Below are 25,005 nucleotides of genomic sequence, written 5' to 3'. Positions count from 1 at the left end.
GACATAACATCCCACAAGATGAGGTGTGGCACAACATCCCAACTGTGCTGGAAACTGGGGCTGGCTGGTGAGGATGTCATTTAATGGATGAGCAACTCACCAGCCGGTTTCATTATTGAACGCCTCCCTCTGGTCCCTGAGTAACGGAGCTCTCACTGGCAGGCCTGGCTCTTCCCCATAGGTCTCAAAGGTTATAGAACCCCCTTCTTCCCTTGTAAACTCTTTCAGCAATAGTCTGCCCAACTCCCCCTATATTGTCAACACATCGTAGCTGAAGCCTTAGTGGAATACCCCATCCAATTTCCCATAAAATGGGACATGAAAATAAACACACATATTGTATGTTGGTTTACATTTCCTGCACAGACCCAGCAGGGGCGACAGGAAAGACATTAAGGAAACTATTTCTAAAGCAATGGGCTACATTTTAGCCAGAATACTCTCACTGACCCTAAAAAGAAAGCCATTCAGATGGCTAAAATCCCATATAATTCTTTGAAAACGCTCTTCAACATTCCCATTTTAATTTCCAAAATCAATATGGCTTGCTAGTGCCCCATGCTCCATGACAACAATTCATATTGATGGGGAGGAAGGGATGAACATTTTTCTATTGAATGGAAAATTTGGTTATTTTTAAGGACATTATTCCAAGAGAGAAAAAGGTCTTAAGTCCACTGCACCTGACAGAGTATTGCTTTGTTCCTAGAAGGCTGGTTTCTCTTGACATCTCTGCCCTCATTTAAAAAAGCATATCACAGTTGTCACCTTTATGTTTTCAGTCATGCAGTTTCAAGCCCCAAAACAGAATGTTGTCGTTTATATTTCTTCTGAAGAAATGGCACCCTGCTCACATGCATGCATGCTCAACGCCAAAAATCCGAGCGAACACTCCTGTTGCACCTCTCTAACTCAGAGCGCCCAGTCTGAGTTAGCGAGTTGTCTCAACCAGGGGATAGTAAAGGCTATTTTATGTCTTCCAAGTAGATTCACTAACTAGGTAATAATCACTTACCATTAGCACATGAAAATTGTGTGTAAGTGGTGCTGCTAAAGAGCTAGAAAACAGTTTGTTCTCAGGTAGGTAAATGGTCCCTCCTGCAGTCTTGTTCACACTGTTAATTTCCTGAGTAAACCCTTTCCTTAAGGACTGTGCAAACACCGGTCTCGGACTCCATGTCCAGGGAAGCGCACAGGTAGTCCTCCGCCCCCTTGAGACAATTCATCTTCCACCACAACAAAGCCGTTTTTCCACACCTAAGAACCAAAAAAACTAAAAGAAAGAAGCATTGCATGTAATATCATTGTCTCTCTCAGGCATGGCCTTCCTTTGGTAGGGGCAAAATGTTAGTCTCACACTCCAGCCATGGGGAGAAACTTGACACTTCCGAACATTAAACTTCCCTCCAACCCTGCCCCCCACACGCCTGCCTTGCTACCCTAATTCTTCCCCGTCTCCCACCCCCAAGTTTCTGACTGTGAGGAGAGAAGGGTGAGGAAGTGTGGGTGCCTGCTTCAGGGTGCTCTTTGGGGTTTCATCTATTCATACTTCTCACTTAGTATCCACTTGCCATGGAGGGACAAGATGTGCCTGGGACCACTACCTGTGAGGGTTGGCCAAGAGTGGGCATCTTGGATCAACTCTTCTCTGGCCTCAAGAGAAATTTCCTCTTTGCCTGCTCTTCCCTGAGGATCTGGGCTTGCTCTTGTTCCAAAAGGGAAACTTGACAGACCAAGATCAGAGTGTGGGGCTAAGGACTAACAGGACTACTAGACTGCTTTGAGGCTGGCTTTGAGCCGGAGGGGTAAGGGAGTCCTGAGACCCATGCCTGGTGCAGCAGATTCAGCGAGAAAAGGAGTTTCACATCGAGCATGGGGTCAAAGTCCTGTGGAAATCAGGAGGCCTTCGCCAAGAGCACATACTCTGCATATCTCCCTTGAGCCTGATCTGGGATTGTGTATTTGGGATTTGACTCATCACAAATAACCTAATGAGTGAAGAAATGTCCAAAAGCAGATAAATGGAAATGTAGAACATAAGAAGCGGAGATAATCCACACACAAATAACAAGTCCCCAAATGACTCTGGGTTGCCTATATGTACTCCAGACATTTTCATAAACTAAGAAGAATTAAAATTGACCCAAGCCTTTTGCCCTTCCTACATTGCAGATAACACAACTGCAAATATCTAATGCCTTTAGTAGGGATGACTGAAGTTGAAATTATAGATGTAGTAAGATCCATGCTCCAAGGATGTTAAGATTCACTCTCAGACAAATAATCTGTGTCAGCTCTGATAAGAAATCCACTAGAGTAATTGGTTCAAGGGTCATGCACCTCCCCACCCCTTTGAAGAGCAGAATGCTACTTCTGGAGACTGTGAGATGGGGGCTGAACTGGAGAACCTCAAGCAGAAGTTTGAAGTTTCCTGGCTGAGGCCATGGTTCACGCCTGTAATCCCAGCACTTTGGGAGGCCAGGGCAGGCAGATCACCTGAGGTCAGGAGTTCGAGACCAGCCTGGCCAACATGGCAAAAGCCCGTCTCTACTAAAAATACAAAAATTAGCCATGCATGGCAGTGGGTGCCTGTAATCCAAGCTACTCAGGAGGCTGAGGCAGAAGAATCACTTGAACCCAGGAGATGGAGGTTGCAGTGAACCGTGATAGCACCACTGCACTCCATGCACTCCAGCCTGGGTGACAGCGTGAGACTCTGGCTCAAAAAAAAACAAAAAACAACAATAACAACAACAACAACAACAAAAGTTTGAAATTTCCTGCTTTTAACATTAATGCCAATTTTGCATTTGACTCCATCATGTAAGGATGATCTTTCCATTAACTACATTTTCCTCAAAAATTCTTAAGTAAAATAAATGCTCCATGAAAGTTGCCATGTTTATCCCACAGCCCAGGGTTCACCCAGCATACCACCACCTCACTCGACACTCCCCAGTTCGAGAAGAAAAGCAACAAGGGAACGAAAGTAGAATTCTGAATCTTGGAAGGAGAAGTAAAAGAATGCTTATCAAAGTAGGGGAAGACAGAAAAGAAGAACTTTTTGGTATTTTTTCCCATAGTCATTTTCCATAACCACTGAGTCACTGCTAGAAAATGATTAAAGTATTACGTTGGCTTGTCATGAACTTTTCCACCAAACTGTGTTCATTTGGCATGTGAAAAGTTTTCTCTCCTAGGGACCATCAGAACTTGGCTTAGGAACAGGCTCTCCAAACCCTTTGAGAACTTCATGCACATAAGCCCAACTCCTTGATCCCTTAATACATCTAAATTCTGATAAAGTCACTGAAGGTGTCAGAGCAAGACACAAAATCCTCAAGGCACTACCACCAACTTAGCATTTCCAGTTCACATGGAGATGTTAAATCCACTTATCAAAGAGAAGCACAAACCAGCCTGACCAACATGGAGGAACCCTGTCTCTACTAAAAGTACAAAAGTAGCCAGGCGTGGTGGCAGGTGTCTGTAATCCCAGCTACTAGGGAGGCCGAGGCAGGAGAATCACTTGAACCTGCGAGGTGTAGGTTGCGGTGAGCCGAGATCGCGCCATTGAACTCCAGCCTGGGCAACAAGAGCAAAACTCCATCCTAAAAAAAAAAACAAAGAGAAGTACAAAAAGGCACTCAATTATGAAAAGCAGAAACCAAAATGAATGATATTATGAGTTGGCCTCAGCTGAGGTTTCCTGAATTTATTGCTTTAGAAAGTTAAAAACTGGATCTGCCTCTTCCACCCAACATGGTAGTTGGTGGAAAGTAGTGTTTCGGAGCAAATTGCCAGAGTCATGGCGGCCTCCTCAAAGAGGAGCAGCTACGCAAACCTCACCAAGCAAAGGGAGGAAGAATAATCACTTGCAGAAGCAGGTTAATGAAATCAGGTGTGTAAAGATAAGACAAGTAAAATTTTAATATTAGATAGTTTGATATATGATGAAATCAAGAGGGAAAGAGATATGAAAGAAAGGAGAAGTCAGGAGGCCAGGGAGGACCCGGAAGGCCAGGAAGGAGGAGTAGGCAACAATAGGAAGAATGTGAAGCCCAGAAGAAAGAGAACGGAAAACACAGGAAGAGGAGAAGATAGGGGCCAAGCGCAGTGGCTCACGCCTGTAATCCCAGCACTTTGGGAAGCCAAGGTGGGCGGATCACGAGGTCAGGGGATGGAGATCATCCTGGCTAACACGGTGAAACCCCATCTCTACTAAAAATACAAAAAATTAGCCGGGCATGGTGGCATGCGCCTGTAGTCTCAGCTACTCAGGAGGCTGATGCAGGAGAATCACTTGAACCCGGGAGGTGGAGGTTGCAGTGAGCCGAGATCGTGCCACTGGGCAACAGAGCAAGACTCCATCTCACAAAAAAAAATTAACCATTTTGGGGGAAAAAAAACTAGTACTAGTATAAGCCCGAAACTTCAGAAGATGGACCTTCCACTTGAGTCGTGGTTCAGTCCACCTTCTTGAAACAAAACAGTAATTATTTTGTTTCCACAGCCACATCTTCTGTCACGATTTGATTTGTGGGAAGAGTTTACAAAGATGTGATTGTACCTAGCAAAAAGTATGGTCGAAAGGTTTACTTATTAGAGTAAGGAGCATCATTTTCTCTATTTCATGCCAAAGTTAGGCATTGAAGCAAACCTGTGTCTCTCAAAAATACACACACACACACACACACACACACACACAAGCACCTACACATACATCACTCTCTCACACACCAGCTAGATATTCATGTTAATACCAAGTCCCAAAGCCTCTCTCACCTGCGTTTCCACCATTTTTTTTTCCTTATAAGCTTCAAACTACATGTGTGATGTAGGGAACCAACTCTCACTTGCCACATCAAAAACAGAGCCAAGGCTGGGCACAGTGGCTCATGCCTGTAATACCAGCACTTTGGGAGGCCAAGGCAGGAGGATCAGGAGTTGAGGAGTTCAAGACCAGCCTGGGTAACAAAGGGAGACCCAGTCTGTTCAAAATTTTTCAAATTAGCCAGTTCTGATGGCACATGCCTGTAGTCCTAGCTACTTGGGAGGCTGGGTGGGAGGATCATTTGAGCCTGTGAGGTCAAGGCTGCAGTGAGCCATGATTGCACTACTGCACTTCAGCTTGGGCAACAGAGCAAGACCCTGGATCAAAAAAAAATGAATGGGGCCAATACATAGGCTTCTTTTAAAGAGCTTCTGGGCTGCCAGAATTTTAGGGTTCAAACAAAATCTACGTTTGACTTACAGGGTCCTTTTTGTCCAGCCTCCTGGTAAAGGAGACAACAAAACAGCCAAAAGGTAGACAGACCCTGGAGAACAGGTGTAAAGAGCTGGGAAATCCTCTAGTCCTGACTAATTGAAAGTAGACCAGGGATCCCTGTGTTCTGTGAACCCTCCACTGCAATTGGACAGTAGGCTCCCTGAAAAGGCTCAAGCACTGCTCAGATCATTCCAGATTACAAGGGGGAAAATCCCTTGAATGAAGAGCTCAGTGAGCAATCCCCATCTATTTTAAAGTGTAAGGACACCACCAGAAACATGAAAATCTGCCTCCCACACTTGTTCTTACTCACTTGAGCCCACTACACTCATGTGCGTGGATGCAGAAAATAAAAATGGCCTGCAGTCCCTTGAAAAACTTTCCTTAATCTTGATGTTACTTTAAAGCCATCATAAATCATGCAACCTGCCAATCTTGTTGTGTTTTATAAACTGTGGGGAGCAGTAGAGCATTTCTGGCCCAACAATCTCCTAGTAACAAATGCCAGTTCTAATGCCGCTGCATTTTCTCAATACCACTTGACCTCTTAAACAAGGCCCTACAAATATATTCACTGTCATATTCTCAATTTCTTTTTTTACAATGGGAAGTGATATTCTCTTATGACTAGCTTGATGGAGCTGAGGGCAGCGTCTTTGCGGGCATTGAAAAAATACCCAATTGTGGTACGTAGGCCTTTCCTGCCTGATAGCTACCACCCCTAACACTCCTATGAGTTATTTCTTCCCTATAAACCCCTAGGGTCACACCCCACAGGCTCTCCAGGTTCCTGCTGAATCCCAGCCTGCCTGTGCTCCTCAAAGGCTTCCAAATCAGTGCCAAAACCAAGCCCTGAAGGGGGACGCTCTTCATGGCCTTCAGGATCAATGGAAAAGGCAGAACCCAGGCGAGCCGAGGGCCTGGCTTGCCTTCAGGAAATTCCGGGCTGTCTGCAGCAGCTGTGCTTCGAGTAGTACAACAAATTCACTTACTGAATGACAACAGCTTTATTGGCAAGCCAATTCAATTAAAGCCCCTGCATCCAACAAAGTCTCCGGCAGCCCTCTCTGCATAAAGAACATGGAATCGTGCCTACATTTCCCTGAGTGCCCTCAGCCCTAGCTGTCCCTCTACATGAGAGGGAGAGGGATGAATGAATTAGACGCGGATGATGGTAATTAATGGCTGGCTGTCAGAGAGTCATTTTGGAGGCTCAGCCGTTGAAGGCTCCATATTAAAGACCGAATCCCAGCACAAACTGACCAGGACAGGCTAGAACTCCCTCTCTAAATAGTAGAAGTGTCGTGGGCACCTGGGGCAAGAAGGGAGGGGGAAGAAGGAGATGGCGAAGGAGGTTTAGAGGGGAAGCAGAGAAACAAAACAACAGGCTGCTTGCACTGATCAATGCTTTTTACACTATTGATATATAAATAATATGTTCATTTTTCATTTTTACAAAATATGTCCTTTAGGCTACCATTATGGCAAACTGACTTCAGAGTTCTGACATGAGCTTATTAGGGGGCGGAAAGGGAGGGCTGGCTGTAGAACTATAAACAAAACACATTTTTTTATAAAATATACATAACAGATCATTTTTGCCTTCAGTAACAAAGATAAAATCAGGGAGTTTTTTGATTCCTGGCACAGTCCTGCCAGCCATTCTTTTGGTACTTGGAAAGGCCTTAAGGAAAAGGCGGATGGAGGACGGATGGAGAGGGATGGAGGAGGGGCACCAAAGGGAAGGAAATGGTTAACAAATGGGCTCCAGCTGGCTCATTTCCGTGAAGGTGGGCAGCCCTCACTCTGCCTGCCGCCAGTGCCACCAACAGAGCCAAGTGCAGGTTAACTACCTAGCGGGAGATAACTTGGGTATATTGCGGCTTAATTATTCCTAATAGTAACAGGTTACCATATGCACCATTTGGAGCATAAACATAAGCCAGATACTGAGGGGCCAACCTGATCCTTCTCCAACAATTCAAGTCAGGTGAAAAGCTAGGCTCCCAGCTCCTTCTGTTTGTGCAAGTCCTAGTCTTAGGGGCTACAGGGCCTGAGCTTCTGCCCATGAAATGTGGGGCATTCTGTGACTATGCTAGAATGATCTTATTTCACTCCCATAGAGGACAAATTCCAGAAATTCCATTCAGAAAATTTGCCTCTCTGCTCATGAGAGACAAATTTGCCTCTCATCCTCCAGAATGTTTGCCTAGAATCAAACTTCAGAATTCACAGTTCAGAGCAAATGCCAACCCCACCAGGAAGCTTTCCCAGATTCTCTCAATAGGAATGAATTATTTCCCTGTTACATTCCTACAGAACCCTGCATGTGCCTCTATCATGGTCTTTAGTTCATTTCTTTTACACCAAAGTCTCCTCGTGTGCCCTCCCCAAGAGGTAGTGGCTTCCCGGAGCCGGAGTATGGGCTTTCCATATAGGTGGTGCTCAGTAAATCTAAGCAGAATTGGACTGAATGGCCCCTAGGAGATGGAAATAATTTGGCAATGCCTTAGTCTTGGAAAGTTGTATGGGGCCTTATTATGACCCTACAGCCATCAAGATTTCACTGCCGCTTTCTTCACTGCAGCCACCAAATTGGTTGCCCACTTTAATTAGAACAGAGGCCAGATGTCTGGCCAGCCCTACTAGAACCGGAAGAGCTAGCAAGCTGGTGGAGTTTCCCAGCTGGGGGCCCAAGTAGCTGGCTTCGTGTGGTTGGGTCACCTTCCCTTGCATACTTCCTTCCCTCTTGCTTGACTCCTTTCTCCCCCACCCCCATCCTGAGGGCAGCTGTCCCTTTTATCACCAAAGCCCTTTCCTGACGACACATCTGTCCAGCACAATGTTTCACCCTGTCCCATGATTCGGTTACCCAAGGCATTTGAATCTTTGATCACTGCAAGGGCATGAAACATTTGTGTCCATAAAGAGCCAGCAGAGACAGGGTATCCCCTTTCAGAAGCCTACCATCCACTAAGGAATGAAATCTAATATTTAAAGGGCATGACACCCGTTTATACTAGATTTCATTAATCAATGTTTCATGGAAAGGATAAATCCTTTATGCATGCCTTTTTCCTGATTTTTCCCCCATTTAAAAAATGCAGTGCTGATTTTTCTTCCCTGCTATTAACTCACATAGACCCACTACTGTGCACCCTGGTTCCCAGCCTCCCAAAACTCACCCTTTGACATTCACTCTGTGGTCATGAAGTTCAGTGGAGAAAACAAAGAGGTAGAATGAGGGACACATTGTGTTCTAGTTAGTCTTAAGCATGTTTCATTAAATAAAACTTTCACAAACCTTAAAAAAAGAGAATGTCATTGTAATTACAAGCTCATATTTGGCATGCCGGTGGCCAATACATCCAGGGCCTCCAAAATATTAAGTAGAGGATCACAGCCTTCATTTGCACACTCTCTGAGTGCCATATTACTGACATTAAAGAAGACAAGAATGGATCTGGTGCAGTAGCTCATGCTTGTAATTCCAGCACTTTGGGAAACTGAGGTGGGCAGATCACAAGGTCAGGAGTTCGAGACCAGCCTGGCCAACATGGTGAAACCCCGTCTTTACTGAAAATACAAAAAATTAGCCAGGCGTGGTGGCCCATGCCTGTAATCCCAGCTACTCGAGAGGCTGAGGCAGCAGAAACACTTGAAACCAGGAGGCGGAGGTTCCAGTGAGCCTAGATCATGCCATTGTACTCCAGCCTGGGCGACAGAGCAAGACTCCCTTTTGAGGAAAAACAAACAAGCAAACAAACAAAAAAGACAAGAATGGTATTCCTATTACAACAACAAAAACCCACACCTTAGGTGAAGTTCAGGTAAATAGGATATCACTGATACCCTTCCTGGAGGATGTTGACCAAAGAATACTCTGATTGCTCTGTTTAACACCTTTGCACATAGGCTCTTGTGTACCTGCATATGGCAGTGAAATTGCAATAAAGCAATAACAACCAGCACCAAAGCACGTAAGCATGTTGTGAAGGACAGAAGAGTCCTAACAACACCATAAGACCTCCGAATGAATCACAGGTACTTTTAAGGTGTCTGAACGCCTATGACTGTGGTAATACCATAATGCTACGCGTTCTCCTCAACTTATGGAATAGTGAAGACCCAATACATTGTTAAATAATGCCCCATTTTCCCACTGTAATTGTTCTATAAAGCACCTTTTCCCCATTAGTTTCAAATGCAATGCCTCCTGTTGAGCAAATATCCTGGTTCCTCAATGACACTTTTTAAAAAATGCAACAAATAATACAAATATGGAAAAAACAATATGCACAAATATGCCCATCACAATATGACTTTTAACAGTGGGAAGCTGAAAGTAATCAAAATGATTACAGTAGGTAAACGGTTAAGTAAATTATGATACACAGCCATGGACCATCATGTAGCCATTAGGAGGATAAAGACCACACAGTAACATGGAAAAATGCAAAATGACACATGCTAAGTGGGAAAAGAAACTGGAAATAGTATGACACTGTGGTTACAACTAGATAAAAGCATATTTTTTTTTAAAAGGCTGGAAGGAAATAAACAAAAATAATAATCGTGTGAGGGATCATGAGTGATATTATCCCTTATCTTTACTTCTCGAAATATCCATAATGCTCTGTCTTTATGATGAAAAAGAAATGGAAACCTAGCAACTCTTTAAAGAACTATTATTTTTTAAGTAGGCATAATTTTGAAATAAAGAACAGTAATATGCAAAATATTCTAACTATAGTAAACCCAAATTAAGATGTTTGACATGGAGACAGCTACCCCGGCAGGATGAGTATCTCCCCCCACACTACCTGCTTGCAGAGCTAATGCACATCCCAAGTAGCTTTCCACTGACTCAGTTATAGGCCTTTTTCTAGATATTTTCATTTCACCTGAACAGTCTATTTCAGTATCACTGGATGGGAGAAAGCAGCAGCGGCAGCAGGGAAACAGGGCTGGAATGTCAAGCTCCTGCTTCAATATAAAGGCCAGTTGTCCAATAGGCTGGCTGGTGACTTGGCAGCTGCAATGAGGCTGTTCATGGGTGGACCCTGCAACGGCCACAGGGAGAGAGATACGGGCCAGGAAGAACAAGCCTACCAGTTTAGAAAAAACTCAAATCTTGGCTCTGCTACAGAAGATCCCAGGATACTAAAACAACTTGCAGCTTTGACCTGAAATCCGCTGTGTATAATCTTTGAAGAGTTAAGAAGAATGAGAACAAAAGACCCAGGACATAGGTGGGGGTCAGTGTTTCTTTTCTTTTCTTTTCTTTTCTTTTTTTTTTTTTTTTGAGACGGAGTTTCCTTTGCCAGGCTGGAGTGCGGTGATGTGATCTCCGCCCACTGCAACCTCCACCTCCCGGGTTCAAGCGATTCTCCTGCCTCAGCCTCCCAAGTAGCTGGGACTACAGGTGCATGCCACCACGCCCAGCTACTTTTCTGTATTTTTAGTAGAGATGGGGTTTCACCGTGTTGGCCAGGATTGTCTCGATTTCTTGTCCTCGTGATACACCTGCCTTGGCCCTCCAAAGTGCTAGTATTACAGGCGTGAGCCACCCCGCCCAGCCAATTTTATTTCCTTCTTCCAAATGTTACCTCCCATTGTTCCAGTAGATCTTGCATACTTCTTGGCCAGAATCCATTCCCAAATGAGCACCTCTCTGTCTCACAGAAAAGAGTGTACCTAAAATTTAGTTCATGGCAGCTGGAAATAATTTATAAGTATTTGCTGACAACAAATAACTTTCTAAATTATACAAGGAGACCTTGGATAACCAAAAGTTATCTGCATGGTGTCCCACTCACATAGGTACACTATTTGGACTTCACATTAAATTTGTACAGGTAGCATATTTGGTATCACAAAACCACCTCTTCTATAGTCTTCGATGAGTAGAACTTACGTTCCCACATAAGCTATAAATGCTAATAATTTTTTAAGACAATGGTCTCCTCCTAGGAATTGGCTTTTTACCATGATACTTTTGATGACTTTATCAACCCTGGTGTATTAAAATATTCAAATTCAAATTCATAAGCATAAACTATCTAACACCAGTCTGTGAGTCTACTCCTAAGACTAGCTCTTTAAGCTGTTATAGCCACTTTTATATGCAACCTGAGTACAAGACAATATCATATTCAGCTTGGGAGGCAGACCTTATAAAGTGTGAAATCTTTTAACACACCATAGGAGTGCACAGAACAATTATAATAAGTATTGCACATATTTTAAAATATGACTCTTTTGCTGACCTCTTCCTCATCTCAGTGTTTTTGGTCTCACTTCTGTGGTCTGTACAGTAAGTCATTTCAGCCATGTTCTTCCCAGGGAAATGGAAGCAAGAATGAGCTCTTCTGCCAGGTGAGAGTCCTCGTCAACACCTGAATCATGGAGAAGTAGACATAGGATAGCAAAAAAAGGCAAGAAGTGTCTCCCTGGAACAGTGATTTATTTTGTCTTTAGTAAGAGGCAACATAGTCCCCATACTTTTGCTTGGCATGAGCAGAGTTTAGGAAATTACCTTCATTTCTGAAACAGGCACACAGGTGCCTTCTCACTCCACATTCACTCCTGCACCCCCTACTCTGTAACTTCCCCCTTGGACTCTCAGGTTTTTGCAAGTCTGCCTGAAACAGCTTTTTAAATCTACTGTTAAATCAAGTGCTACCCTTTGCTACAGAAATCTCAGCCCACCCAGAGTCAAGGAAGAGGGTTATTGCAGAAAGGAGGCCTTAAGTTGGAAGGATACTTGGGGAGTCTCTAGCCTAGTGGTCGTCAAACCTGAGTGTGCTGCTGAATCACCAAAGGAGAAGGTACCCAAGCCCCAGAGACTCTGATTCAGTGGATGTGGGGAGCAGCCCGGGAACACACACACAAAGGACATTCACACACACACACACACACACACACACACATAACTTTGCCACAGGTGGCCCCAGCACAGCCCTTTGAGAAACAGTGCTGTAGTTCAATATCCTCTGAGGGTCAATGAAGTTGCCCAAGACACAAGAACCATTGGCAGTAGAGTTAGAAGTAGCATTCAAGTCTGTAGACTCTTGCCACATCCTGCTGCCCCAGGGAGCTACAGGAAAAGCAATTACAGATGAAGGCTGGGCAGGAGTGGGGGTGGGCACTACTCTCCCCAGTGGATCCCAAAATGTGCAATGGCATTTGAAGCCTAGAGTAGCCACTTAGTGGAGCTGGTAAGGGATCTTAATTCCACCTTTAACCATGCCCGTGGCTGATCCTCCTCACAGAAGCCAAAGCAACAAAACTCTTTTCTAACCACCTGCATTTGATCCACTATCTACACAGAACTGGGAAGCTGAGGCTGGCTTGGAGAATCGAAACTGCAGTCCCAGCTTCACAGGTGCCAGCCATGTGTGAGCATGCCACTCACCCTCCCTTAGGCTTCTGTTTGTTCATCTGAAAATGAGTGTAATACCTACCCTGCCTGTTTTTCTAATTTGTTGTGAGGATCAAATGAGATCATAAGATGTTCTTTGAAAATTAAAACCTTCCAGAAGTGTCAGTTCTTGTCTAGTATACACAGACTCTTTATGGATCTTGGGCAAACATAGAATGAATCCTCTTCTAAAACAAGAATTACATAGGACAGAGTGTCTCAAAACTACCATCCTTGCTCATATTTTCTAGGAAGGCTATAACCATTCTACACAGTGTTAACGCAGACCTGTGCTTAGCAGACCAGAAACAATGAAGGCTTTAGGAGGCATTTCAGGACACATTCAGACTTGGACCCAATGGCTCCGTTGACTCCCCACAGCCAAGACCCACAGCCACAGGACAGGGGTTTCTCTGGTCCACTTAGCCCTGGTCAGCACCAATAGTCCTAATGATTCCAGGGTCCTTCAATGGCCCTCCTGCCCAGCCATCTAAACACATGATGCTGAAGGCACTTCCTGCGCCTCCTCACCAGCCCTCACAAGCGCATTCCACGCAGGATTCCAAATAATCAATTTTCTGCCTGTATTTGCATGTTTAGATTGAGAAAAACTTTTCAGTCCTTTGTTTTTTATTCCAGATGGAATCTGTATATAGAAAACCAGAGCTCCTTTCAGGGGCCACGGAGGGGTGGAGGAAGGTTGGCAAAAGGGGCTTCTGGGAAGGCTTTGGGGCCCCAACTTCCTCTTCAAATAGAGCAGCTACACTTCTACCTAATTGGGCTTCCACAGAAGGTCTCATTTTGCTGATTTTTTTTAATTCTTTTATTCATGAAAACTAGTCATCTAATCCCCAGCTTTGTAGGTGAAGAGATCGCACTGGAGAAACGTTAACTGATTTTCCATCTTCCTCCTTCAGCCACTTGTAGAAGAAAAATGGAAAATCCTATCTCTCTAGAAGGGCTTCCTGCCAAGGTCCTCTGCCTCAGCATAGGCACCTACTTGGGGCAACGCCTGGGAGGGGCTTCTCCTGCCCCATCCCCCACCTAGAAGCTCACAGTAGTGGTCACGTCCTGTCCCACCTCATCAGCGCCTCCCTGGGGCCTCTCCTGGGCACTCCAACTAATACCTGGGTCGTATCCCCAGTGTTCCTGGCCTCCACAGGCTGCTTGTTTGGTCCTGGCCTCCACAGGCTGCTTGTTTGGTCCTCTGGTTTCCAGATAGCATCAAGTTTACAGAATCAGCTCCACTCCAGGAGTTCTTTCAAAGGACAGTTCTCAGAAGAAACATATTAATGCCTCTGAAGTGGCACCAGGAAGCAAGGCTGAGCAACACACACTGGTTGTCACCCCTGGTTGCCCCTCAGGGCCTAGGCCTGCTGACTATCCCTAGCTCAGGAGGTGTTCGCAGGTCTCCAAAGCTGTCCTCCCAGAGGTTGTAAGGGGAGTTTTTAAATTTATGTAAATTTAACCTATGTAAACCTATGTAAATTTATAAGGTTGTTTCTGCACAATGTTAAAACCCATAGCTGAAGGCCCTGGCAAAGCTTCAGGTTGTTCTTCATAGGCTCCCACCACAGGGTCCAGAGATGCAGATGGAGACTGACTTCCCAGCTATCTAAAGACATGATACTGGTGTTTTAAGAGATGACACTGAGTTGGACCTTAAACAATGACTTGGAAATCAATAACAGGGAGGAGTAGTATTTAGATATAGAAAAACTTCCAGAAATTTCTTCCTCCTTTAACACAGGCTGTCTCTGTGGTCTACTCTCTCCTCACCCCACTTCCCAACCACAGGAGGAGTACACAAGAGAAGGCCAGGGGTCTGCAGACTGAGCCTTCTTCCATGGAACAAATTGCATCTCTCAAATACCTGACAAAAAGTCTCCAGGTGTCACCAACATCTGTGGCCTCCCTGGTACTTACGTAGCAAGCCCAAGGACTTGGCTCACAAAGAGGGGAGAGGGACACAAGGATCCAGATATAACAGGTGTTCACCCCACAGTGTAATGTCCCAACATCCGCCACATGTTAATAGGTGTTTTGTTTTTGACAGGGATCCTTGAACCAGGGTTCCTTGGAGAGAATGGCTGATTTCAGCTCTGAGGGTAAAATAGAGCAATGTGATCCTAGGACGTTGTGAACCAAAATGTAAGGATGTAATCAAAGATTAATAGATAGGATAAGGCAAGGAGAGGAAATGAAGAAAGAGAAAAGGAAAGAGAGGGGAAGGAAAGGAAAGGAAGAGGTTACAAAGGGCTTTTGATACCAGTTAGTATAAGCATATAGCATGCGGAGTGTTTATTAGATAACATTATAATGTCTATGTAAAATTTATGAGACATGATAATAGTATTATGGCTATGTACAAAAATGTCCTCATTCCTAGAAAATATAGCCTGAACTCATGTGTATGTGTGGTGTGTGATGTGTTGGTGGGGTGCGTGTGTGTGTATGTGTGTGTGTGTATGTAAACAGGAGAGTAGGAGAGGTAGAGATTGAGAAAGAGGTAAAGCGAATATAGCAAAATGTTTATTGGTGAATGTTGGTGAGTGGTGTACAAGTGTCCACTGCACTAGTCTTCCAACTTTTCCTTAGGTTTGAAATTTCTCTGAATAAATACTTGAGGGTTAGGAGAAGAGGTTTTGTAAAGGGGCAAATGTACCTTGACAGGAATAAAGCTTAAGTGTCAATGCCCCTCTCTAGATAGGGCCCTTTCAAGGCCTGGTTAATGAGGGTCATCAGTTTAAAGAATAGGTGAGATAAATTACTGCAATGGAAAACTCAGAACATAGTGAAATCTTACAGCTCACATATGAAGGAAACTTAAGAGATGTCCCAAATTTGTCATCAATCCTAAAACTTCACATGATAGTACCAATAACAAGCAACAAAGCTGACATTTTCTTAATTATTAATAACAAAATAAAACAAATTTTCATCAGTCATGTTAGGGAAAGACTAAGTTATGTTTCTAGCCCCTTTGTAGAAAAGATTTCAAAATTGTTGTCATATGAACAGGTGAGCAAAGAGTGCATAGCTGTAAAATATAGATTAAAATAAAGTATTATAGAAATATGTCAAGCAATTAATGAGTAACAATATTACATTCGTTTTCTAGATTTTGTCATGTTTGTGGCATTTATCAGTGTTTTAATAACGGTATAACTATTTATTTTTTCCTCTATAAGAATTCACTTTCATAGCCTCATTCACCCAAATGTGTATGCATTACTTGCCAAACACATTGATCACATAAATACATCCATCCATCCATACATACATACAGCTTTTTTTCTACAGCAACATCTTTTGTGCTTTGGGTTCTTTGGAACACATTTTGGAAAACAGTGCCCCAGGACAAAATAGTCTCCTTTTATCCACCCATGGTAATGTGCACTTTAGCATTTGACCTCCAGGAAGATGTTTATTTGAAGACCTTATTTAAAGCAAATAAACCATATATTTGCTTCAACTTGATGACTGTCTTATATTTACAAACATTCTGCTTTATACAGCCACATTCATTAACCCGATTGAGTCTTGAACAGCCCCCTGAGGGAGGCAGGCCAGATCAGAAAGGTTAGCCCCAGGTCCCACTTAGCAAACACCCACCCCCTCTAGCCTCTGTTCGGTGCTGTAACTTCAATGTTCCACATGAGTAAACTGAGGCATGATGGTGGAGAGTAACTTTTCTTAGAACAAGGTATAGGATCTGGGCTTCCATTTCAGGAGTTACTGTTCAATTGTTAATGATTTTAACAGATTCGATGTCTGTGGCCTGCATGTCCTTTCACATCTTGTGCTCTGAGTAATCAGCACTACCTGGAAGAGAGAAACAGAAGACTGGCACTCACAGAGGGGCGGGAGAGAGAGTGAGTATGAAAGTTCACCCCTCTCCATCTCCCCAAAGTGAAAACAGCCTGTCTTTGTCCCAACTGAAAAGGGTCAGACCTTGATACCTTGAATTATAGATAAGTTGCAAAACCAAAGAGGTAGCTCTAAACACTGAAACCAATTTTCGGGGAGAAAGACAGCCATCCACGGGCCCCTTCTCATAACTAACCATCCCTCATCAGTAGATCAGGGACCAGACATGTTCTTCTGGACCATGAAAGATCTGGAAAGACAGAGCCACATCAGAGTGCTGGCTTTGCACTAAATCCTCATGCTTCTATGTGGAATTCATCAGGAAGAAGGGAAGCCCTTCTTATTAACTATAACAAAATAGTAAACACTTCCTCTAACACTGGGATAAGAAGGTTTCATCAACTTATCGTGGCAAGGGATACAGATTATTGTTGTACTTTGACTCATCTCAATAAGCGAGTGGCAGAAGCTGACCCCTGACCCCTGTGGTTGGGGGTCATCCTCACTTCCCCACCTCTTACCCCACCATTACCCCAACACTCAGGAGCAGCTGCACGGAGCTCCCACAGAACGAGAGGAAGGTGAGGAGGAAGAAACAACGAGGTTGGGGATTTCGGATACATGGGTTGGTGAGATGATCACCCTCAGATTCTAAAATAGGCCAAAATGTAAGAAACAATAGTAATTATACAGGTGATACATTAATTCATTTTCATTATACTATTTTAACAATATAGAAGTTTATTTAGTTAAAATCGGAGTTCGCTCTTCACTTCCTTTCCTACCATAACTGTGAACACCTCAGAGAGTGTCCTGTCAGATTTTCCATCTGCATGACATGCAGATACACGCATGTAAACAATTTTGACCTAGATGGGTTTGAAAGTCCCTGCCCCCAAGATCTTTGCTGGAAAAAAATGATAAGGGAACATTTCTAGAAAAGATAGAAAATGACAGAGACTAAAGGCACTGCTACATCCCTAATCATGGTGCCAAGAGACTTACTTTACATCAAATTCCTTGGAACCAGACTCTGTGTCAGAGACTGTGGTACAAAGCAATTTGAGGAACACTCAGGAACAACCCCTGTCAGGGAAAAGGGAAAGCAGGAGGAGGCAGGTGAGGGAGTTGAAGTGGGGTGCGGTTGTAACAGAGACTTCCTCCTTCCCTTGGGGAGCTCTGGAGGTGGGATGCCCTTCTGAGCTGTCCCAAGTTACAGCAAGGGAGCCCAGCATTTCTACTCCTCAGCCAACTGATTGGCTGCGGGGTTCCCCAGAGGAATAGGAGTAAGATGGGGTAAGGCCACTTCCTTCTGCCAGGGCTGGTCCCAGAGAAAGTCCAGCTGTGGACCATCAGCAGCTGATTCTTCCTGGGCAGCTGGGACAATGGGTGCCTTGGTCTTGAAGCGGGAATCTGGGCTGCCCACCACAGCCTCTACCACTGGATCCTCAGATGTTTCAAAACATTCTCTCAGAAAATAGCATCTCTTCTAGAAAGAATGAGGCGTAAATGCGGTAGGGAGGAAACTTGTTAAGTGAACAGATAAGAGAATGTCATCACCCCAGTGTTGACACAGCTCCTGGATCTGAATGCCAAGGCTAATACTAAATGTTCCCACAACTTCCTAGGATGTTGCACTATGCCAGACCCTGGACAACGCCAGTCTCAGAACTACAACTATGATCACCAATAAGACAATAAGAAATGACTTTCCTTTCCCTCCTCCTTGGCCCAGGGTGTTGAGTTCTACTGGACAAATTCTACCTGTGTGTTTGGAAAGAAAAAAGCAAAAACTTTCTTTTCTTTATAAACAATAATAGAGCAATGGAAAGCCTTCTTGGAAACCTCATTGTTGCATCAGGCACAAACTTCCCAAGGCACATGCCCTTAGCCTTGCACCACAGCCAGCAGCCACACAGACCTGGAGCTCCTGGTGTCCTGCTCACCTGGCTGTTTTCTTTCTTTCTGGACTCAGCAAGAATGCCCAGCTCCAGCAAAGAGCTGAGATCCCAAGTGTCTGGGGTCAACATTGGTATTCTTTGGGTGACATGTTCAAAGTATCACATCAATTGAATTTTCCTGCAAACAATCATAATGAACATCCACCGAACCTTCCCAAACTAGGCCTTGGCCAGCGTGCCTTCCTAGGAAACCTTCCCAAGTTCCTTCAAGAAGGACTTCTATCCAGCAAGAAGTGTCCAAAATTGTACTTACTAATCTCAAAATAACACAATCATTATCAGTACTCAGGATGAAAATGGCCAATAAGTGTACCTCAGGGTTTTGGGCTCCTGCTCTGCAAAATGGGACGCTGCCTGCCTGCACTAAACTTTGCAGAGCAGGTCAGGGAATAGACAGTGCCTCTTGCAGCACTTGGGAAGATAAACTTTATAAACAAAAAGTAGAACCAACTGATCAACCTAGTAGCATGACCTTGTCCATCTGTTCTAGAACATCAGAGGAGATTTCCATTGTGATGGTGCAACTAGCACAGAATAAATTATTGTATGTGTTAACTCAAACACAAGGGCCTTTTTCCCTGTAGCTTCATAGAAATACAAAACTGTTTCTGAGGATCTAGGAGAAGATGGTCAGGGAAGGGTTGTTATTTAGGGGATTTATCTTTAAACACCTTTTTTTCCACACTTTTTAACAAAGATTGGTAATGCTTGGCCAATTTTCCACTTGCCAGTGACTTACAGGAAAATACTACAGAAAAACAAGGACCAAAGGGTCCCAATCATCTCTGCACCTATTTCTCCTGCAGGAATCTTGCATTCAAAGGGGGGATACAGTATATGTCCTACTCCATGATGGCTAACACCTGCAGAGCACTGACCCAGACCAGGAACTATAATGAAGCCCTTCACATGATTAAGTCACTTCATCCTTAGAATTACCCCGGTTTACTATTGTTATTCTCAATTTACAGATGAGAAACCTGAGGCCCAGAGTGCTAAGGGACCTGCAATCAGTGACCCAGGAGTCTGTGTACTTAATCATGATGCTATCCTGCTTCCGGAATGGAAAAACTTAACAAGCAGTGCTTTTACTTTGAATCCTTTCGTTGTCTCTATTTTCCAAATTCTCTTTGAGACAGGTAGAACCAGAGCTGCCCAATCCATGAAAACACTGGACCTCCATGACTTAATTGAGTCACAAAATTAATCAGTGATGGAACACAGAATGGAACCTAATCCAACACATAGCAAAGATCCTTACAGCTCAGCCAAGCAGACAGAAAACTCCGACTGAAGACAGATGTCTGCTCCCGATCAGAAGGCAAGCAGATCCACATGCTGGACAAGGGTGAGAGGTGATTGCTAAGCTCAGCCAACAGTAGCCCTAAGGCATGTCACATCCTCCCTCTATTTCATCCTCGGCAAGGGTTTGAACCTATCTGGGCCTCCTTCTAGGAGCAATGACATGAGTCAATATATTTCAAAAACAAAACAAGAATAGACATTTGCACTACCCTTAATCATTTCCAAAACATTCCAAATGCATCATCTCATTTAGCTCTTCTAACAGCCCTGTGAAGGAAGTTTTATGGTATTCATTTTAGAGATATAGAAACTGAGGCTCACAAAAGTTGTGATTGATCCAGACTCACATAGCTCGGTCTTCATGCTTGATCCCACGCTGTCTCCACTATGTTCTTTCAACTGTTTTCTGGTTCAAGATCCAGTGGTTGAAGGTCAAGTTCAAAGAGAAGGCTGGGGAAATCTAGACCTAGACCATCAAACCAGAAACTGCTCATCCCCAGTACCTCAAATATATTATTACCAAATGCAAGAGAATGTTGGTTTCCATTATTTAACCAAACAGGATCTGTTCCATGCACATTCCCACTGCTAATCAGACTTGGTGAATCACAAAAAGACTTCTTTTCCACTGTTTTTATCTGTTTGCCTGATTCATGGTCCACTGGTTAAAACTCTGAGAGACCCTAAGATACCAGTGGTCAACTTGTGCAATCCAAGTATTATGTGACCAAAAGACTGAACTGCCCTAATACAGTGTTTTTATTTGTTTGATTTTTTTATTAAAACACCACCTGCCACCAAAATATAATGGCTTTTTTTTTTTTTTTCCTAGATGCAGTCTTGCTCTGTCACCCAGGCTGGAGTACAGTGGCACAATCTCAGCTCACTGCAACCTCCACCTCCTGGGTTCAAGCATTTCTCCTGCCTCACCCTCCCAAGTAGCTGGGATTACAGGCGCCTGCCACCACATCTGGCTAATTTTTGTGTTTTTAGTAGAGACGGGGTTTCACCATGTTAGCCAGGCTGGTCTCGAGCTCCTGACCTCAAGTGATCTGCCTACCTCAGCCTCCCAAAGTGCTGGGATTACAGGCGTGAGCCACCGCACCTGGCCAATGTACTTTATGTTAGTAAGTCATTTATTCCTCCCAACAACCCTATGAGATAGTTACTATTGTTATCCCCATCTTACAGTTAAAAAAACTAAGACACAGAAAGGCTCAGGGACCTGCTTGTCAGTGTCAGAGCCATGATTCAGGTATGGGCATCTGATTCAGGACTCTACCCCTGATTGTGGACTCCAGAGAGCTTAGTAAGAACTTCTCAAGCAGCAGTTCTCTAGGATTTGACTAGAGGGTTTGGAGATAGGAGTTTTGTTGTTTTGTAGGGCTAATTTTTTTTTTTTTTTACAAGGTCTCACTCTATTGCCCAGGCTTGAGTGTGGTGGCTCAATCTCGGCTCACTACAACTTCTGCCTCCCGGGCCCAAGCAATCCTCCCACATCAGCCTCCCAAGCAGCTAGGACAGCTGGGACCACAGGCGTGCACCACCACACCTGGCTAATTTGTGTATTTTTTTAGAAACAGGGTCTCACCGTGTTGCCCAGGCTGGTCTCAAACTCCTGACCTCAAGAGATCCTCCAGCCTCACCCCTCAAAGTGGTGGGATTACAGGCGTGAGCCACCGCACCCACACTTGTGAGGTTAATGTTTTAAGTTTCACTTTTTGTTTATCAGTGAAGTTTATCACCCTATCTTATCACTACAGTTTTACTCTTTTGGCTCATAAAGAGACTCCTCCCGCTCATTAAAATATAAATCTTGGAAGGGCAATGTCGAGAACCTTTCTCAGCAAATATCTTAGTTCGCAAGTAACGAATTAGCAGAAAATGGAAATGAGCCTCTGGAGAGACTTGGCAATACCCGAGATGACAAAATGAGGGGAAAGGATAGGGAGATGGAAGGTTCCCAAAACCAAATGCCACCTTTCCTCTCTCCCCTAGCTCTTTATGGCACAGTGCACACCTCTATTAATGACCACTCTGCTTATCAAACAGAAATCTATGGAAGACATAAAGATGGATGGGTTAGTCCAGAGACAGAGGGCCTGGCTCTTAATTCCTCCAGGCCAGGCCAGCTGCTGTTCTCCTCACCTTTTGGCTCTACATGATTACCCCTACTTCTGATATAAAGACATGTCATCATGTCTTAAGCGGTAGCTCTCCCAATCTTAGCCAGGCTCAATCTTGCAACCTTTCCCTTAGCCAGACTCAGCCTCCCAGAGACCCCGAGAGAGGACCCCCACTTCTCCCTCAGCAGCCACTGCCAATTACCCAATACTTATTTCCTACTTCTTGGCAGTTTATTGTATCAGGTTATCTTACTTCCATCTGTCTGAGTCAGTCAAGTACTATTTTGAACAAGGCAAAATAGTAATTCGTATATCAGTAAGTAAACACGGAAATCACACCAACAACAAAGCCAGAAGCAATAATGATAACAGTAACCACAACAGTGACCATGTGCGGAATGCTCCTGTATGCCCTGTGCTTTACATATCTGATTTCATGTCACCCTCTCAACACACCTTTGAGGTAAGTATGTTTTACAGATGGGGAAACTGAGGCTCGGGGATTTAAGTAACATGCCCACCTCAACCAGAAAGTAGTAAGGTCCAGCTCCATCTGTGGGGCTGGCTTTCTGCAAAGTTCAGGCTTTTAATCCACTACACTCTAGCCTAGACTCTTCAATCCACTCTACAACCAGGCAGGCTTTGGTTAAAGGAGTTGATGTATTTCTTTGTTTCTTCCAGAATACTTGCTAAATTGATGCACTGCTGTTGTTAAGAGTTCAGCCAACTACAAAGTTTGAAAGGAGAGTCCTCACAAGGCTTCCCTCACTTCAGACACTAACTGCAAGTTTGGGGGTATCCATGCCATCCTCATGACACGCCAGCTGGCTACTAATTTGGGGAGTTCACCACAAATACCCTCAGGTTTGATAATTCACTAGAATGACTCAGAGAACTCTGGAAGGAGCCATGCTTGTGATTTTGTTATAGCAAAAGGATACAAATTTAAATCTGCAAAGAGAAGAGACGCGTAGGGCGGAATCCAGGAGGGGTCTAAAGACAGAGCTTCTGAGTTTCCTCTCCCCATGGAGTCATGGATGGTGTTGCCTCCTCCCGGCCACAATGTGAGACGATGCACACAGAGTACTGTCAACAAAGGAAGCTCACCCAAGCCTTTAGTGTCCAGAGTTTTCCTTGGGGCTTAGTCACATAATGTCCACATGGTTGATTTTAAGTCTCCAGCCCTCAGTGGAGGCTCAGGCCAATATCTTATGCCTCTAGTTCCCATGGAGGTTAGAACTGATATGGTGGGTCCCAAAGCCCGGATTATGAAATGCACTATTGGACTGTTCAGTTGCCAAAGCCCCCAGACAAACAAAGACATCAGGCTGGACACTTCAGGGGCCTAGAGATTGTCTCGCAGGAGCCAAGGGCAAAGGCCAGACCCCTCTTTTGGTCAATTCTTCAGTACACAACTGTATATATAACACCAAAGTGCCACAACACAGATAAAAATAGAAAAAGAAAGAAGAGCAAGAGAAGTAGAGAGAGAAAGGGATAATATCCACAATTTGAATTTTAGAGTGGAAATAAACTTCAAAAGAGCAAGTGCCCCAGTACCTGGGTTCAAGCAGATAACATATGAGACTATAATGAGAGAGTCTAGAAAGGTTGTCCAAGATCCCATTGAGGTAGACTGGAAAAGAGCCTGTGATTCTTGATTTCCTTTTTTTTTTTTTTTTTTTTTTTTGAGATGGAGTCTCACTCTGTCACCCAGGCTAGAGTGCAGTAGTGCAATTTCAGCTCATTGCAACCTCCGCCTCCCAGGTTCAAGCAATTCTCCTGCCGCAGCACCCCCTAGTAACTGGGATTAGAGGCGCGCGCCACCACGCTCGACTATTTTTTGTATTTTTAGTAGAGTGGGGGTTTCACCATGTTTGCCAAGCTGGTTTCGAACTCCTGACCTCAGATGATCCAACCGCCTTGGCTTCCCAAAGTGCTAGGATTACAGACCTGAGCCACCGTACCTAACCTGATCCTTGATTTCTACTAAAAACATCCATTCCCCTCTATCATGATGCCACATATTCTCCCCTCCAAATCTCACTTGCTTATCTGAAATGTCACATCAGTAGCCTGGGGTTTGGTGACGTACACATCTCTCAATACACAGCATGTTCAACAGACCCTCCTTTCCCCTGCACCCACTGAAGATTCCAGGCAGGATCTTACAGTAGGTGGTCTACTATCACCTAGTTTCTCGACTGCTGAAGCCTGTGGGCTCACATCAAGATCTCTGGGGATCCAATCCACTCCAGAGCATCTGGGGAAAAGCCACCTGCTCCTGGATTCTAGGTGTGGTTCCAGAAGGGACCACCATCTCTGCTAAGACACATCATCCCTGCCAGGAGCATCTATGCAGGGCCAGGGAAACACCATGACAAGAGGAAGACTCAAGTCCTTACTCTGCCCCAACAAGCTCTTCTGGGTCTCCAGGTCTCCCTTTTATTCTTTGTGAAACGAAAGGCTTAGCTTAGAATCTTGATGTTCCAAGTGGGGTCCAACAACAAGCACAGGGCATTACCAGACTGCTTTCTGGAAATGCAGACTTTCCAGCCCCACCTCAAGACTACCACATTTAGGTCTGCATTTTAACAAGAACTCCAGGTGATTCCTGTGAGCATTAAAGTTTAAGAGACACCCACTTAGGGCATCATCTCTAGGTCCTTCCCAAGACCTACATGCTGTGATTCTTGAAAGGCTCAATTTCCAAACCTCTGGATTGAGACGCCTCTTAGAACTGGGGGAAGCCAAGCTTCTAATCAGGAGTGGTCAGAAAGTGGAGTCACAGAAGGCGTCTGTGAAACCCAAAGCCCTTGGACAGGCAACGCTGGGACCGGGAAGCTGGCGGAGGAGAGCAGTTCATTTTTTCCATAGGCATGCTGTGTGTGCCAGCTGAGGTCTTTAATGTAAACCCTCCTGTGCTCCGACCTAAACAATGAGCGTAATTATGGGCTCTCTTACCCCCTTCAGACACAGGGCTCGGGGTCGGCCCTCCACAGGGTCCTGCAGGAGGTCTTGTTTCTGAGTCAGGGGGGCCTCTGGTTAACC

The 25,005-nt window shown here is 44.4% G+C and overlaps 1 long non-coding RNA gene across 1 annotated transcript; it reads right to left on the bottom strand.

Annotated features, from left to right (window-relative positions):
- Nucleotides 1-522: 522 nt before the first annotated feature.
- LOC115894381 lies at nt 523-24,696 on the bottom strand. Its single transcript, XR_004054512.1, has 4 exons — nt 24,594-24,696; nt 20,176-20,294; nt 11,539-11,667; nt 523-1,257 (listed from the first exon to the last, which is right to left on the bottom strand). It is a non-coding gene; the product is annotated as an uncharacterized LOC115894381 (long non-coding RNA).
- Between the last annotated feature and the right edge of the window lie 309 nt (nt 24,697-25,005).

Source organism: Rhinopithecus roxellana, chromosome 17 (genome assembly GCF_007565055.1).
Source record: "Rhinopithecus roxellana isolate Shanxi Qingling chromosome 17, ASM756505v1, whole genome shotgun sequence".
In the NCBI taxonomy this organism is placed as follows: Eukaryota; Metazoa; Chordata; class Mammalia; order Primates; family Cercopithecidae; genus Rhinopithecus; species Rhinopithecus roxellana.
The sequence above is the reverse complement of the archived record's forward strand: the minus strand, read 5'-3'. Positions and strand labels throughout refer to the sequence as shown.